The 15,553-nt window shown below is 46.6% G+C and overlaps 10 non-coding genes across 10 annotated transcripts; all 10 read right to left on the reverse strand.

Annotated features, from left to right (window-relative positions):
* Positions 1-3,886: 3,886 nt before the first annotated feature.
* TRNAN-GUU (transfer RNA asparagine (anticodon GUU)) lies at positions 3,887-3,959 on the reverse strand. Its single transcript has one exon. It is a non-coding gene; the product is annotated as a tRNA-Asn (tRNA).
* A 366-nt stretch (positions 3,960-4,325) lies between these two features.
* On the reverse strand, positions 4,326-4,398 carry TRNAN-GUU (transfer RNA asparagine (anticodon GUU)). Its single transcript has one exon. It is a non-coding gene; the product is annotated as a tRNA-Asn (tRNA).
* A 1,979-nt stretch (positions 4,399-6,377) lies between these two features.
* TRNAN-GUU (transfer RNA asparagine (anticodon GUU)) lies at positions 6,378-6,450 on the reverse strand. Its single transcript has one exon. It is a non-coding gene; the product is annotated as a tRNA-Asn (tRNA).
* A 1,246-nt stretch (positions 6,451-7,696) lies between these two features.
* TRNAN-GUU (transfer RNA asparagine (anticodon GUU)) lies at positions 7,697-7,769 on the reverse strand. The gene has a single exon. It is a non-coding gene; the product is annotated as a tRNA-Asn (tRNA).
* Positions 7,770-8,869: 1,100 nt separating this feature from the next.
* On the reverse strand, positions 8,870-8,942 carry TRNAN-GUU (transfer RNA asparagine (anticodon GUU)). Its single transcript has one exon. It is a non-coding gene; the product is annotated as a tRNA-Asn (tRNA).
* Positions 8,943-9,455: 513 nt separating this feature from the next.
* Positions 9,456-9,528, reverse strand: TRNAN-GUU (transfer RNA asparagine (anticodon GUU)). The gene has a single exon. It is a non-coding gene; the product is annotated as a tRNA-Asn (tRNA).
* Positions 9,529-10,041: 513 nt separating this feature from the next.
* On the reverse strand, positions 10,042-10,114 carry TRNAN-GUU (transfer RNA asparagine (anticodon GUU)). The gene has a single exon. It is a non-coding gene; the product is annotated as a tRNA-Asn (tRNA).
* A 1,539-nt stretch (positions 10,115-11,653) lies between these two features.
* Positions 11,654-11,726, reverse strand: TRNAN-GUU (transfer RNA asparagine (anticodon GUU)). Its single transcript has one exon. It is a non-coding gene; the product is annotated as a tRNA-Asn (tRNA).
* Positions 11,727-12,239: 513 nt separating this feature from the next.
* Positions 12,240-12,312, reverse strand: TRNAN-GUU (transfer RNA asparagine (anticodon GUU)). The gene has a single exon. It is a non-coding gene; the product is annotated as a tRNA-Asn (tRNA).
* Positions 12,313-13,996: 1,684 nt separating this feature from the next.
* TRNAN-GUU (transfer RNA asparagine (anticodon GUU)) lies at positions 13,997-14,069 on the reverse strand. The gene has a single exon. It is a non-coding gene; the product is annotated as a tRNA-Asn (tRNA).
* Positions 14,070-15,553: the final 1,484 nt, after the last annotated feature.

The raw sequence follows: 15,553 nt of genomic DNA on the forward strand, positions 1-15,553 counted from the left end.
CCCAAAGATTAAATGTTCGTCAGGTATTTTTAAAAAACTCTGAATTTTACGTTACATCTAAGACCTCACAACACCGCTCCCGGATGGGCTCGAACCACCAACCTTTCGGTTAACAGCCGAACGCGCTAACCATTGCGCCACGGAAGCCCAAAGATTAAATGTTCGTCAGGTATTGTGGAAAAACTTTGGATTTTTACGTTACATGTGAGATCTCACAACACCGCTCCCGGGTGGGCTCGAACCACCAACCTTTCGGTTAACAGCCGAACGCGCTAACCATTGCGCCACAGAAGCCCAAAGATTAAATGTTCGTCAGGTATTTTTAAAAAACTCTGAATTTTACGTTAGATCTAAGACCTCACAACACCGCTCCCGGATGGGCTCGAACCACCAACCTTTCGGTTAACAGCCGACGGCGTTAACCATTGCGCAACGGAAGCCCAAAGATTAAATGTTCGTCAGGTATTGTGGAAAAACTTTGGATTTTTACGTTACATGTGAGATTTCACAACACCGCTCCCGGGTGGGCTCGAACCACCAACCTTTCGGTTAACAGCCGAACGCGGTAACCATTGCGCCACGGATGCTCAAAAATTAAACGGTCGTCAGGTATTGTGGAAAAACTTTGGCTTTTTACGTTACATTTGAGACTTCACAACACGGCAGCCGGGTGGGCTCGAACCACCAACCTTTTGGTTAACATCCGAACGCGCTAACCTTCGAGCCAAGGAAGCTCAGAAATGAAATGGTCGTCAGGTATTGTGGAAAAACTTTGGATTTTTACGTTACATGTGAGATCTCACAACACCGCTCCCGGGTGGGCTCGAACCACCAACCTTTCGGTTAACAGCCGAACGCGCTAACCATTGCGCCACAGAAGCCCAAAGATTAAATGTTCGTCAGGTATTTTTAAAAAACTCTGAATTTTACGTTACATCTAAGACCTCACAACACCGCTCCCGGATGGGCTCGAACCACCAACCTTTCGGTTAACAGCCGAACGCGCTAACCATTGCGCCACGGAAGCCCAAAGATTAAATGTTCGTCAGGTATTGTGGAAAAACTTTGTATTTTTACGTTACATGTGAGATCTCACAACACCGCTTCCGGGTGGGCTCGAACCACCAACCTTTCGGTTAACAGCCGAACGCGCTAACCATTGCGCCACAGAAGCCCAAAGATTAAATGTTCGTCAGGTATTTTTAAAAAACTCTGAATTTTACGTTACATCTAAGACCTCACAACACCGCTCCCGGATGGGCTCGAACCACCAACCTTTCGGTTAACAGCCGACGGCGTTAACCATTGCGCAACGGAAGCCCAAAGATTAAATGTTCGTCAGGTATTGTAGAAAAACTTTGGATTTTTACGTTACATTTGAGACTTCACAACACGGCAGCCGGGTGGGCTCGAACCACCAACCTTTTGGTTAACATCCGAACGCGGTAACCATTGCGCCACGGAAGCTCAAAAATTAAACGGTCGTCAGGTATTGTGGAAAAACTTTGGCTTTTTACGTTACATTTGAGACTTCACAACACCGCTCCCGGATGGGCTCGAACCACAAACCTTTTGAATAACAGCTGAACGCTCTAACCATTGCGCCACGGAAGACCAAAAATTAAATGTTTGTCAGTTATTTTTAAAAAACTCTGAATTTTACGTTACATCTAAGACCTCACAACACCGCTCCCGGATGGGCTCGAACCACCAACCTTTCGGTTAACAGCCGAACGCGGTAACCATTGCGCCACGGAAGCTCAAAAATTAAACGGTCGTCAGGTATTGTGGAAAAACTTTGGCTTTTTACGTTACATTTGAGACTTCACAACACGGCAGCCGGGTGGGCTCGAACCACCAACCTTTTGGTTAACATCCGAACGCGCTAACCTTCGAGCCAAGCAAGCTCAGAAATGAAATGGTCGTCAGGTATTGTGGAAAAACTCTGACTTTTTACGTCACATCCGAGACTTCAAAACACCGCTCCCGGATGGGCTCGAACCACAAACCTTTTGAATAACAGCTGAACGCGCTAACCATTGCGCCACGGAAGCCCAAAAATTAAATGTTCGTCAGATATTTTTAAAAAACTCTGAATTTTACGTTACATCTAAGACCTCACAACACCGCTCCCGGATGGGCTCGAACCACCAACCTTTCGGTTAACAGCCGACGGCGTTAACCATTGCGCAACGGAAGCCCAAAGATTAAATGTTCGTCAGGTATTGTGGAAAAACTTTGACTTTTTACGTTACATGTGAGATCTCACAACACCGATCCCGGGTGGGCTCGAACCACCAACCTTTCGGTTAACAGCCGAACGCGCTAACCCTTGCGACACGGAAGCCCAAAGATTAAATGTTCGTCAGGTATTGATGAAAAACTTTGACTTTTTACGTCACATCTGAGACTTCACAACACCGCTCCCGGATGGGCTCGAACCACAAACCGTTTGAATAACAGCTGAACGCTCTAACCATTGCGCCACGGAAGACCAAACATTAAATGTTCGTCAGTTATTTTTAAATAACTCTGAATTTTACGTTACATCTAAGACCTCACAACACCGCTCCCGGATGGGCTCGAACCACCAACCTTTCGGTTAACAGCCGACGGCGTTAACCATTGTGCAACGGAAGCCCAAAGATTAAATGTTTGTCAGGTATAGTGGAAAAGCTTTGACTTTTTACGTCACATCTGAGACTTCACAACACCGCTCCCGGATGGGCTCGAACCACAAACCTTTTGAATAACAGCTGAACGCTCTAACCATTGCGCCACGGAAGCCCAAAAATTAAATGTTCGTCAGTTATTTTTAAAAAACTCTGAATTTTACGTTACATCTAAGACCTCACAACACCGCTCCCGGATGGGCTCGAACCACCAACCTTTTGGTTAACAGCCGACGGCGTTAACCATTGCGCAACGGAAGCCCAAAGATTAAATGTTCGTCAGGTATTGTGGAAAAACTTTGGCTTTTTACGTTACATGTGAGAGCTCACAACACCGCTCCCGGGTGGGCTCGAACCACCAACTTTCGGTTAACAGCTGAACGCTCTAACCATTGCGCCACGGAAACCCAAAAATTAAATGTTCGTCAGTTATTTTTAAAAAACTCTGAATTTTACGTTACATCTAAGACCTCACAACACCGCTCCCGGATGGGCTCGAACCACCAACCTTTTGGTTAACAGCCGACGGCGTTAACCATTGCGCAACGGAAGCCCAAAGATTAAATGTTCGTCAGGTATTGTGGAAAAACTTTGACATTTTACGTCACATCTGAGACCTCACAACACCGCTCACGGATGGGCTCGAACCACCAACCTTTCGGTTAACAGCCGAACGCGCTAACCATTGCGCCACGGAAGCCCAAAAATTAAATGGTCGTCGGGTATTGTGGAAACACTTTGGCTTTTTACGTTACATGTGAGAGCTCACAACACCGCTCCCGGGTCGGCTCGAACCACCAACCTTTCGGTTAACAGCCGACCGCGCTAACCATTGCGCCACAGAAGCCCAAAAATTAAATGTTCGTCAGTTATTTTTAAAAAACTTTGAATTTTACGTTACATCTAAGACCTCACAACACCGCTCCCGGATGGGCTCGAACCACCAACCTTTCGGTTAACAGCCGACGGCGTTAACCATTGCGCAACGGAAGCCCAAAGATTAAATGTTCGTCAGGTATTGTGGAAAAACTTTGGCATTTGACATTACGTTTGAGATTTCAAAACACCGCCCCCGGGTGGGCTCGAACCACCAACCTTTCGGTTAACAGCCGAACGCGCTAACCATTTCGCCACGGAAGCTCAAAAATTAAACGGTCGTCAGGTATTGTGGAAAAACTTTGGCTTTTTACGTTACATTTGAGAGCTCACAACACCGCTCCCGGGTGGGCTCGAACCACCAACCTTTCGGTTAACAGCCGAACGCGCTAACCATTGCGCCACGGAAGCTCAAAAATTAAACGGTCGTCAGGTATTGTGGAAAACTTTGGCTTTTTACGTTAAATTTGAGACTTCACAACACGGCAGCCGGGTGGGCTCGAACCACCAACCTTTTGGTTAACATCCGAACGCGCTAACCATTGCGCCACAGAAGCCCAAAAATTAAATGTTCGTCAGTTATTTTTAAAAAACTTTGAATTTTACGTTACATCTAAGACCTCACAACACCGCTCCCGGATGGGCTCGAACCACCAACCTTTCGGTTAACAGCCGACGGCGTTAACCATTGCGCAACGGAAGCCCAAAGATTAAATGTTCGTCAGGTATTGTGGAAAAACTTTGGCATTTGACATTACGTTTGAGATCTCACAACACCGCTCCCGGGTGGGCTCGAACCACCAACCTTTCGGTTAACAGCCGAACGCGCTAACCATTGCGCCACGGAAGCTCAAAAATTAAACGGTCGTCAGGTATTGTGGAAAAACTTTGGCTTTTTACGTTACATTTGAGACTTCACAACACGGCAGCCGGGTGGGCTCGAACCACCAACCTTTTGGTTAACATTCGAACGCGCTAACCTTCGAGCCAAGGAAGCTCAGAAATGAAATGGTCGTCAGGTGTTGTGGAAAAACTCTGACTTTTTACGTCACATCCGAGACTTCAAAACACCCCTCCCGGATGGGTTCGAACCACAAACCTTTTGAATAACAGCTGAACGCGCTAACCATTGCGCCACGGAAGCCCAAAAATTAAATGTTCGTCAGATATTTTTAAAAAACTCTGAATTTTACGTTACATCTAAGACCTCACAACACCGCTCCCGGATGGGCTCGAACCACCAACCTTTCGGTTAACAGCCGACGGCGTTAACCATTGTGCAACGGAAGCCCAAAGATTAAATGTTTGTCAGGTATAGTGGAAAAGCTTTGACTTTTTATGTCACATCTGAGACTTCACAACACCGCTCCCGGATGGGCTCGAACCACAAACCGTTTGAATAACAGCTGAACGCTCTAACCATTGCGCCACGGAAGACCAAACATTAAATGTTCGTCAGTTATTTTTAAATAACTCTGAATTTTACGTTACATCTAAGACCTCACAACACCGCTCCCGGATGGGCTCGAACCACCAACCTTTCGGTTAACAGCCGACGGCGTTAACCATTGTGCAACGGAAGCCCAAAGATTAAATGTTTGTCAGGTATAGTGGAAAAGCTTTGACTTTTTACGTCACATCTGAGACTTCACAACACCGCTCCCGGATGGGCTCGAACCACAAACCTTTTGAATAACAGCTGAACGCTCTAACCATTGCGCCACGGAAGCCCAAAAATTAAATGTTCGTCAGTTATTTTTAAAAAACTCTGAATTTTACGTTACATCTAAGACCTCACAACACCGCTCCCGGATGGGCTCGAACCACCAACCTTTTGGTTAACAGCCGACGGCGTTAACCATTGCGCAACGGAAGCCCAAAGATTAAATGTTCGTCAGGTATTGTGGAAAAACTTTGGCTTTTTACGTTACATGTGAGAGCTCACAACACCGCTCCCGGGTGGGCTCGAACCACCAACTTTCGGTTAACAGCTGAACGCTCTAACCATTGCGCCACGGAAACCCAAAAATTAAATGTTCGTCAGTTATTTTTAAAAAACTCTGAATTTTACGTTACATCTAAGACCTCACAACACCGCTCCCGGATGGGCTCGAACCACCAACCTTTTGGTTAACAGCCGACGGCGTTAACCATTGCGCAACGGAAGCCCAAAGATTAAATGTTCGTCAGGTATTGTGGAAAAACTTTGACATTTTACGTCACATCTGAGACCTCACAACACCGCTCACGGATGGGCTCGAACCACCAACCTTTCGGTTAACAGCCGAACGCGCTAACCATTGCGCCACGGAAGCCCAAAAATTAAATGGTCGTCGGGTATTGTGGAAACACTTTGGCTTTTTACGTTACATGTGAGAGCTCACAACACCGCTCCCGGGTCGGCTCGAACCACCAACCTTTCGGTTAACAGCCGACCGCGCTAACCATTGCGCCACAGAAGCCCAAAAATTAAATGTTCGTCAGTTATTTTTAAAAAACTTTGAATTTTACGTTACATCTAAGACCTCACAACACCGCTCCCGGATGGGCTCGAACCACCAACCTTTCGGTTAACAGCCGACGGCGTTAACCATTGCGCAACGGAAGCCCAAAGATTAAATGTTCGTCAGGTATTGTGGAAAAACTTTGGCATTTGACATTACGTTTGAGATCTCAAAACACCGCCCCCGGGTGGGCTCGAACCACCAACCTTTCGGTTAACAGCCGAACGCGCTAACCATTTCGCCACGGAAGCTCAAAAATTAAACGGTCGTCAGGTATTGTGGAAAAACTTTGGCTTTTTACGTTACATTTGAGAGCTCACAACACCGCTCCCGGGTGGGCTCGAACCACCAACCTTTCGGTTAACAGCCGAACGCGCTAACCATTGCGCCACGGAAGCTCAAAAATTAAACGGTCGTCAGGTATTGTGGAAAACTTTGGCTTTTTACGTTAAATTTGAGACTTCACAACACGGCAGCCGGGTGGGCTCGAACCACCAACCTTTTGGTTAACATTCGAACGCGCTAACCTTCGAGCCAAGGAAGCTCAGAAATGAAATGGTCGTCAGGTGTTGTGGAAAAACTCTGACTTTTTACGTCACATCCGAGACTTCAAAACACCCCTCCCGGATGGGTTCGAACCACAAACCTTTTGAATAACAGCTGAACGCGCTAACCATTGCGCCACGGAAGCCCAAAAATTAAATGTTCGTCAGATATTTTTAAAAAACTCTGAATTTTACGTTACATCTAAGACCTCACAACACCGCTCCCGGATGGGCTCGAACCACCAACCTTTCGGTTAACAGCCGACGGCGTTAACCATTGTGCAACGGAAGCCCAAAGATTAAATGTTTGTCAGGTATAGTGGAAAAGCTTTGACTTTTTATGTCACATCTGAGACTTCACAACACCGCTCCCGGATGGGCTCGAACCACAAACCTTTTGAATAACAGCTGAACGCTCTAACCATTGCGCCACGGAAACCCAAAAATTAAATGTTCGTCAGTTATTTTTAAAAAACTCTGAATTTTACGTCACATCTAAGACCTCACAACACCGCTCCCGGATGGGCTCGAACCACCAACCTTTCGGTTAACAGCCGACGGCGTTAACCATTGCGCAACGGAAGCCCAAAGATTAAATGTTCGTCAGGTATTGTGGAAAAACTTTGACTTTTTACGTCACATCTGAGACCTCACAACACCGCTCACGGATGGGCTCGAACCACCAACCTTTCGGTTAACAGCCGAACGCGCTAACCATTGCGCCACGGAAGCCCAAAAATTAAATGGTCGTCGGGTATTGTGGAAACACTTTGGCTTTTTACGTTACATGTGAGAGCTCACAACACCGCTCCCGGGTGGGCTCGAACCACCAACCTTTCGGTTAACAGCCGAACGCGCTAACCATTGCGCCACAGAAGCCCAAAAATTAAATGTTCGTCAGTTATTTTTAAAAAACTTTGAATTTTACGTTACATCTAAGACCTCACAACACCGCTCCCGGATGGGCTCGAACCACCAACCTTTCGGTTAACAGCCGACGGCGTTAACCATTGCGCAACGGAAGCCCAAAGATTAAATGTTCGTCAGGTATTGTGGAAAAACTTTGGCATTTGACATTACGTTTGAGATCTCACAACACCGCTCCCGGGTGGGCTCGAACCACCAACCTTTCGGTTAACAGCCGAACGCGCTAACCATTGCGCCACGGAAGCTCAAAAATTAAACGGTCGTCAGGTATTGTGGAAAAACTTTGGCTTTTTACGTTACATTTGAGACTTCACAACACGGCAGCCGGGTGGGCTCGAACCACCAACCTTTTGGTTAACATTCGAACGCGCTAACCTTCGAGCCAAGGAAGCTCAGAAATGAAATGGTCGTCAGGTGTTGTGGAAAAACTCTGACTTTTTACGTCACATCCGAGACTTCAAAACACCCCTCCCGGATGGGTTCGAACCACAAACCTTTTGAATAACAGCTGAACGCGCTAACCATTGCGCCACGGAAGCCCAAAAATTAAATGTTCGTCAGATATTTTTAAAAAACTCTGAATTTTACGTTACATCTAAGACCTCACAACACCGCTCCCGGATGGGCTCGAACCACCAACCTTTCGGTTAACAGCCGACGGCGTTAACCATTGTGCAACGGAAGCCCAAAGATTAAATGTTTGTCAGGTATAGTGGAAAAGCTTTGACTTTTTACGTTACATCTAAGACCTCACAACACCGCTCCCGGATGGGCTCGAACCACCAACCTTTCGGTTAACAGCCGAACGCGCTAACCATTGCGCCACGGAAGCCCAAAGATAAAATGTTCGTCAGGTATTTTTAAAAAACTCTGAATTTTACGTTACATCTAAGACCTCACAACACCGCTCCCGGATGAGCTCGAACCACCAACCTTTCGGTTAACAGCCGAACGCGCTAACCATTGCGCCACGGAAGCCCAAAAATTAAATGTTCGTCAGTTATTTTTAAAAAACTCTGAATTTTACGTTACATCTAAGACCTCACAACACCGCTCCCGGATGGGCTCGAACCACCAACCTTTCGGTTAACAGCCGACAGCGTTAACCATTGCGCAACGGAAGCCCAAAGATTAAATGTTCGTCAGGTATTGTGGAAAAACTTTGGCATTTGACATTACGTTTGAGATCTCACAACACCGCCCCCGGGTGGGCTCGAACCACCAACCTTTCGGTTAACAGCCGAACGCGCTAACCATTGCGCCACGGAAGCTCAAAATTTAAACGGTCGTCAGGTATTGTGGAAAAACTTTGGCTTTTTACGTTACATTTGAGAGCTCACAACACCGCTCCCGGGTGGGCTCGAACCACCAACCTTTCGGTTAACAGCCGAACGCGCTAACCATTGCGCCACGGAAGCTCAAAAATTAAACGGTCGTCAGGTATTGTGGAAAAACTTTGGCTTTTTACGTTACATTTGAGACTTCACAACACGGCAGCCGGGTGGGCTCGAACCACAAACCTTTTGAATAACAGCTGAACGCTCTAACCATTGCGCCACGGAAGCCCAAAAATTAAATGCTCGTCAGTTATTTTTAAAAAACTCTGAATTTTACGTTACATCTAAGACCTCACAACACCGCTCCCGGATGGGCTCGAACCACCAACCTTTTGGTTAACAGCCGACGGCGTTAACCATTGCGCAACGGAAGCCCAAAGATTAAATGTTCGTCAGGTATTGTGGAAAAACTTTGGCTTTTTACGTTACATGTGAGAGCTCACAACACCGCTCCCGGGTGGGCTCGAACCACCAACTTTCGGTTAACAGCCGAACGCGCTAACCATTTCGCCACGGAAGCTCAAAAATTAAACGGTCGTCAAGTATTGTGGAAAAACTTTGGCTTTTTACGTTACATTTGAGAGCTCACAACACCGCTCCCGGGTGGGCTCGAACCACCAACCTTTCGGTTAACAGCCGAACGCGCTAACCATTGCGCCACGGAAGCTCAAAAATTAAACGGTCGTCAGGTATTGTGGAAAAACTTTGGCTTTTTACGTTACATTTGAGACTTCACAACACGGCAGCCGGGTGGGCTCGAACCACAAACCTTTTGAATAACAGCTGAACGCTCTAACCATTGCGCCACGGAAGCCCAAAAATTAAATGCTCGTCAGTTATTTTTAAAAAACTCTGAATTTTACGTTACATCTAAGACCTCACAACACCGCTCCCGGATGGGCTCGAACCACCAACCTTTTGGTTAACAGCCGACGGCGTTAACCATTGCGCAACGGAAGCCCAAAGATTAAATGTTCGTCAGGTATTGTGGAAAAACTTTGGCTTTTTACGTTACATGTGAGAGCTCACAACACCGCTCCCGGGTGGGCTCGAACCACCAACTTTCGGTTAACAGCCGAACGCGCTAACCATTTCGCCACGGAAGCTCAAAAATTAAACGGTCGTCAAGTATTGTGGAAAAACTTTGGCTTTTTACGTTACATTTGAGAGCTCACAACACCGCTCCCGGGTGGGCTCGAACCACCAACCTTTCGGTTAACAGCCGAACGCGCTAACCATTGCGCCACGGAAGCTCAAAAATTAAACGGTCGTCAGGTATTGTGGAAAAACTTTGGCTTTTTACGTTACATTTGAGACTTCACAACACGGCAGCCGGGTGGGCTCGAACCACCAACCTTTTGGTTAACATTCGAACGCGCTAACCTTCGAGCCAAGGAAGCTCAGAAATGAAATGGTCGTCAGGTGTTGTGGAAAAACTCTGACTTTTTACGTCACATCCGAGACTTCAAAACACCCCTCCCGGATGGGTTCGAACCACAAACCTTTTGAATAACAGCTGAACGCGCTAACCATTGCGCCACGGAAGCCCAAAAATTAAATGTTCGTCAGATATTTTTAAAAAACTCTGAATTTTACGTTACATCTAAGACCTCACAACACCGCTCCCGGATGGGCTCGAACCACCAACCTTTCGGTTAACAGCCGACGGCGTTAACCATTGTGCAACGGAAGCCCAAAGATTAAATGTTTGTCAGGTATAGTGGAAAAGCTTTGACTTTTTACGTTACATCTAAGACCTCACAACACCGCTCCCGGATGGGCTCGAACCACCAACCTTTTGGTTAACAGCCGACGGCGTTAACCATTGCGCAACGGAAGCCCAAAGATTAAATGTTCGTCAGGTATTGTGAAAAAACTTTGGCTTTTTACGTTACATGTGAGAGCTCACAACACCGCTCCCGGGTGGGCTCGAACCACCAACTTTCGGTTAACAGCTGAACGCTCTAACCATTGCGCCACGGAAACCCAAAAATTAAATGTTCGTCAGTTATTTTTAAAAAACTCTGAATTTTACGTCACATCTAAGACCTCACAACACCGCTCCCGGATGGGCTCGAACCACCAACCTTTCGGTTAACAGCCGACGGCGTTAACCATTGCGCAACGGAAGCCCAAAGATTAAATGTTCGTCAGGTATTGTGGAAAAACTTTGACTTTTTACGTCACATCTGAGACCTCACAACAGCGCTCACGGATGGGCTCGAACCACCAACCTTTCGGTTAACAGCCGAACGCGCTAACCATTGCGCCACGGAAGCCCAAAGATAAAATGTTCGTCAGGTATTTTTAAAAAACTCTGAATTTTACGTTACATCTAAGACCTCACAACACCGCTCCCGGATGAGCTCGAACCACCAACCTTTCGGTTAACAGCCGAACGCGCTAACCATTGCGCCACGGAAGCCCAAAAATTAAATGTTCGTCAGTTATTTTTAAAAAACTCTGAATTTTACGTTACATCTAAGACCTCACAACACCGCTCCCGGATGGGCTCGAACCACCAACCTTTCGGTTAACAGCCGACAGCGTTAACCATTGCGCAACGGAAGCCCAAAGATTAAATGTTCGTCAGGTATTGTGGAAAAACTTTGGCATTTGACATTACGTTTGAGATCTCACAACACCGCCCCCGGGTGGGCTCGAACCACCAACCTTTCGGTTAACAGCCGAACGCGCTAACCATTGCGCCACGGAAGCTCAAAATTTAAACGGTCGTCAGGTATTGTGGAAAAACTTTGGCTTTTTACGTTACATTTGAGAGCTCACAACACCGCTCCCGGGTGGGCTCGAACCACCAACCTTTCGGTTAACAGCCGAACGCGCTAACCATTGCGCCACGGAAGCTCAAAAATTAAACGGTCGTCAGGTATTGTGGAAAAACTTTGGCTTTTTACGTTACATTTGAGACTTCACAACACGGCAGCCGGGTGGGCTCGAACCACAAACCTTTTGAATAACAGCTGAACGCTCTAACCATTGCGCCACGGAAGCCCAAAAATTAAATGTTCGTCAGTTATTTTTAAAAAACTCTGAATTTTACGTTACATCTAAGACCTCACAACACCGCTCCCGGATGGGCTCGAACCACCAACCTTTTGGTTAACAGCCGACGGCGTTAACCATTGCGCAACGGAATCCCAAAGATTAAATGTTCGTCAGGTATTGTGGAAAAACTTTGGCTTTTTACGTTACATGTGAGAGCTCACAACACCGCTCCCGGGTGGGCTCGAACCACCAACTTTCGGTTAACAGCCGAACGCGCTAACCATTTCGCCACGGAAGCTCAAAAATTAAACGGTCGTCAAGTATTGTGGAAAAACTTTGGCTTTTTACGTTACATTTGAGAGTTCACAACACCGCTCCCGGGTGGGCTCGAACCACCAACCTTTCGGTTAACAGCCGAACGCGCTAACCATTGCGCCACGGAAGCTCAAAAATTAAACGGTCGTCAGGTATTGTGGAAAAACTTTGGCTTTTTACGTTACATTTGAGACTTCACAACACGGCAGCCGGGTGGGCTCGAACCACCAACCTTTTGGTTAACATTCGAACGCGCTAACCTTCGAGCCAAGGAAGCTCAGAAATGAAATGGTCGTCAGGTGTTGTGGAAAAACTCTGACTTTTTACGTCACATCCGAGACTTCAAAACACCCCTCCCGGATGGGTTCGAACCACAAACCTTTTGAATAACAGCTGAACGCGCTAACCATTGCGCCACGGAAGCCCAAAAATTAAATGTTCGTCAGATATTTTTAAAAAACTCTGAATTTTACGTTACATCTAAGACCTCACAACACCGCTCCCGGATGGGCTCGAACCACCAACCTTTCGGTTAACAGCCGACGGCGTTAACCATTGTGCAACGGAAGCCCAAAGATTAAATGTTTGTCAGGTATAGTGGAAAAGCTTTGACTTTTTATGTCACATCTGAGACTTCACAACACCGCTCCCGGATGGGCTCGAACCACAAACCTTTTGAATAACAGCTGAACGCTCTAACCATTGCGCCACGGAAGCCCAAAAATTAAATGTTCGTCAGTTATTTTTAAAAAACTCTGAATTTTACGTTACATCTAAGACCTCACAACACCGCTCCCGGATGGGCTCGAACCACCAACCTTTTGGTTAACAGCCGACGGCGTTAACCATTGCGCAACGGAAGCCCAAAGATTAAATGTTCGTCAGGTATTGTGGAAAAACTTTGGCTTTTTACGTTACATGTGAGAGCTCACAACACCGCTCCCGGGTGGGCTCGAACCACCAACTTTCGGTTAACAGCTGAACGCTCTAACCATTGCGCCACGGAAACCCAAAAATTAAATGTTCGTCAGTTATTTTTAAAAAACTCTGAATTTTACGTCACATCTAAGACCTCACAACACCGCTCCCGGATGGGCTCGAACCACCAACCTTTCGGTTAACAGCCGACGGCGTTAACCATTGCGCAACGGAAGCCCAAAGATTAAATGTTCGTCAGGTATTGTGGAAAAACTTTGACTTTTTACGTCACATCTGAGACCTCACAACAGCGCTCACGGATGGGCTCGAACCACCAACTTTCGGTTAACAGCCGAACGCGCTAACCATTGCGCCACGGAAGCCCAAAGATAAAATGTTCGTCAGGTGTTTTTAAAAAACTCTGAATTTTACGTTACATCTAAGACCTCACAACACCGCTCCCGGATGAGCTCGAACCACCAACCTTTCGGTTAACAGCCGAACGCGCTAACCATTGCGCCACGGAAGCCCAAAAATTAAATGTTCGTCAGTTATTTTTAAAAAACTCTGAATTTTACGTTACATCTAAGACCTCACAACACCGCTCCCGGATGGGCTCGAACCACCAACCTTTCGGTTAACAGCCGACAGCGTTAACCATTGCACAACGGAAGCCCAAAGATTAAATGTTCGTCAGATATTGTGGAAAAACTTTGGCATTTGACATTACGTTTGAGATCTCACAACACCGCCCCCGGGTGGGCTCGAACCACCAACCTTTCGGTTAACAGCCGAACGCGCTAACCATTGCGCCACGGAAGCTCAAAAATTAAACGGTCGTCAGGTATTGTGGAAAAACTTTGGCTTTTTACGTTACATTTGAGAGCTCACAACACCGCTCCCGGGTGGGCTCGAACCACCAACCTTTCGGTTAACAGCCGAACGCGCTAACCATTGCGCCACGGAAGCTCAAAAATTAAACGGTCGTCAGGTATTGTGGAAAAACTTTGGCTTTTTACGTTACATTTGAGACTTCACAACACGGCAGCCGGGTGGGCTCGAACCACAAACCTTTTGAATAACAGCTGAACGCTCTAACCATTGCGCCACGGAAGCCCAAAAATTAAATGTTCGTCAGTTATTTTTAAAAAACTCTGAATTTTACGTTACATCTAAGACCTCACAACACCGCTCCCGGATGGGCTCGAACCACCAACCTTTTGGTTAACAGCCGACGGCGTTAACCATTGCGCAACGGAAGCCCAAAGATTAAATGTTCGTCAGGTATTGTGGAAAAACTTTGGCTTTTTACGTTACATGTGAGAGCTCACAACACCGCTCCCGGGTGGGCTCGAACCACCAACTTTCGGTTAACAGCTGAACGCTCTAACCATTGCGCCACGGAAACCCAAAAATTAAATGTTCGTCAGTTATTTTTAAAAAACTCTGAATTTTACGTCACATCTAAGACCTCACAACACCGCTCCCGGATGGGCTCGAACCAACAACCTTTCGGTTAACAGCCGACGGCGTTAACCATTGCGCAACGGAAGCCCAAAGATTAAATGTTCGTCAGGTATTGTGGAAAAACTTTGACTTTTTACGTCACATCTGAGACCTCACAACACCGCTCACGGATGGGCTCGAACTACCAACCTTTCGGTTAACAGCCGAACGCGCTAACCATTGCGCCACGGAAGCCCAAAAATTCAATGGTCGTCGGGTATTGTGGAAACACTTTGGCTTTTTACGTCACATCCGAGACTTCAAAACACCCCTCCCGGATGGGTTCGAACCACAAACCTTTTGAATAACAGCTGAACGCGCTAACCATTGCGCCACGGAAGCCCAAAAATTAAATGTTCGTCAGATATTTTTAAAAAACTCTGAATTTTACGTTACATCTAAGACCTCACAACACCGCTCCCGGATGGGCTCGAACCACCAACCTTTCGGTTAACAGCCGACGGCGTTAACCATTGTGCAACGGAAGCCCAAAGATTAAATGTTTGTCAGGTATAGTGGAAAAGCTTTGACTTTTTACGTCACATCTGAGACTTCACAACACCGCTCCCGGATGGGCTCGAACCACAAACCTTTTGAATAACAGCTGAACGCTCTAACCATTGCGCCACGGAAGCCCAAAAATTAAATGTTCGTCAGTTATTTTTAAAAAACTCTGAATTTTACGTTACATCTAAGACCTCACAACACCGCTCCCGGATGGGCTCGAACCACCAACCTTTTGGTTAACAGCCGACGGCGTTAACCATTGCGCAACGGAAGCCCAAAGATTAAATGTTCGTCAGGTATTGTGGAAAAACTTTGGCTTTTTACGTTACATGTGAGAGCTCACAACACCGCTCCCGGGTGGGCTCGAACCACCAACTTTCGGTTAACAGCTGAACGCTCTAACCATTGCGCCACGGAAACCCAAAAATTAAATGTTCGTC

This window comes from Phalangium opilio, unplaced genomic scaffold (assembly GCF_054372755.1).
Source record: "Phalangium opilio isolate 3A_F unplaced genomic scaffold, DU_Popi_V2 ptg000031l_1, whole genome shotgun sequence".
Classification (NCBI taxonomy): Eukaryota; Metazoa; Arthropoda; class Arachnida; order Opiliones; family Phalangiidae; genus Phalangium; species Phalangium opilio.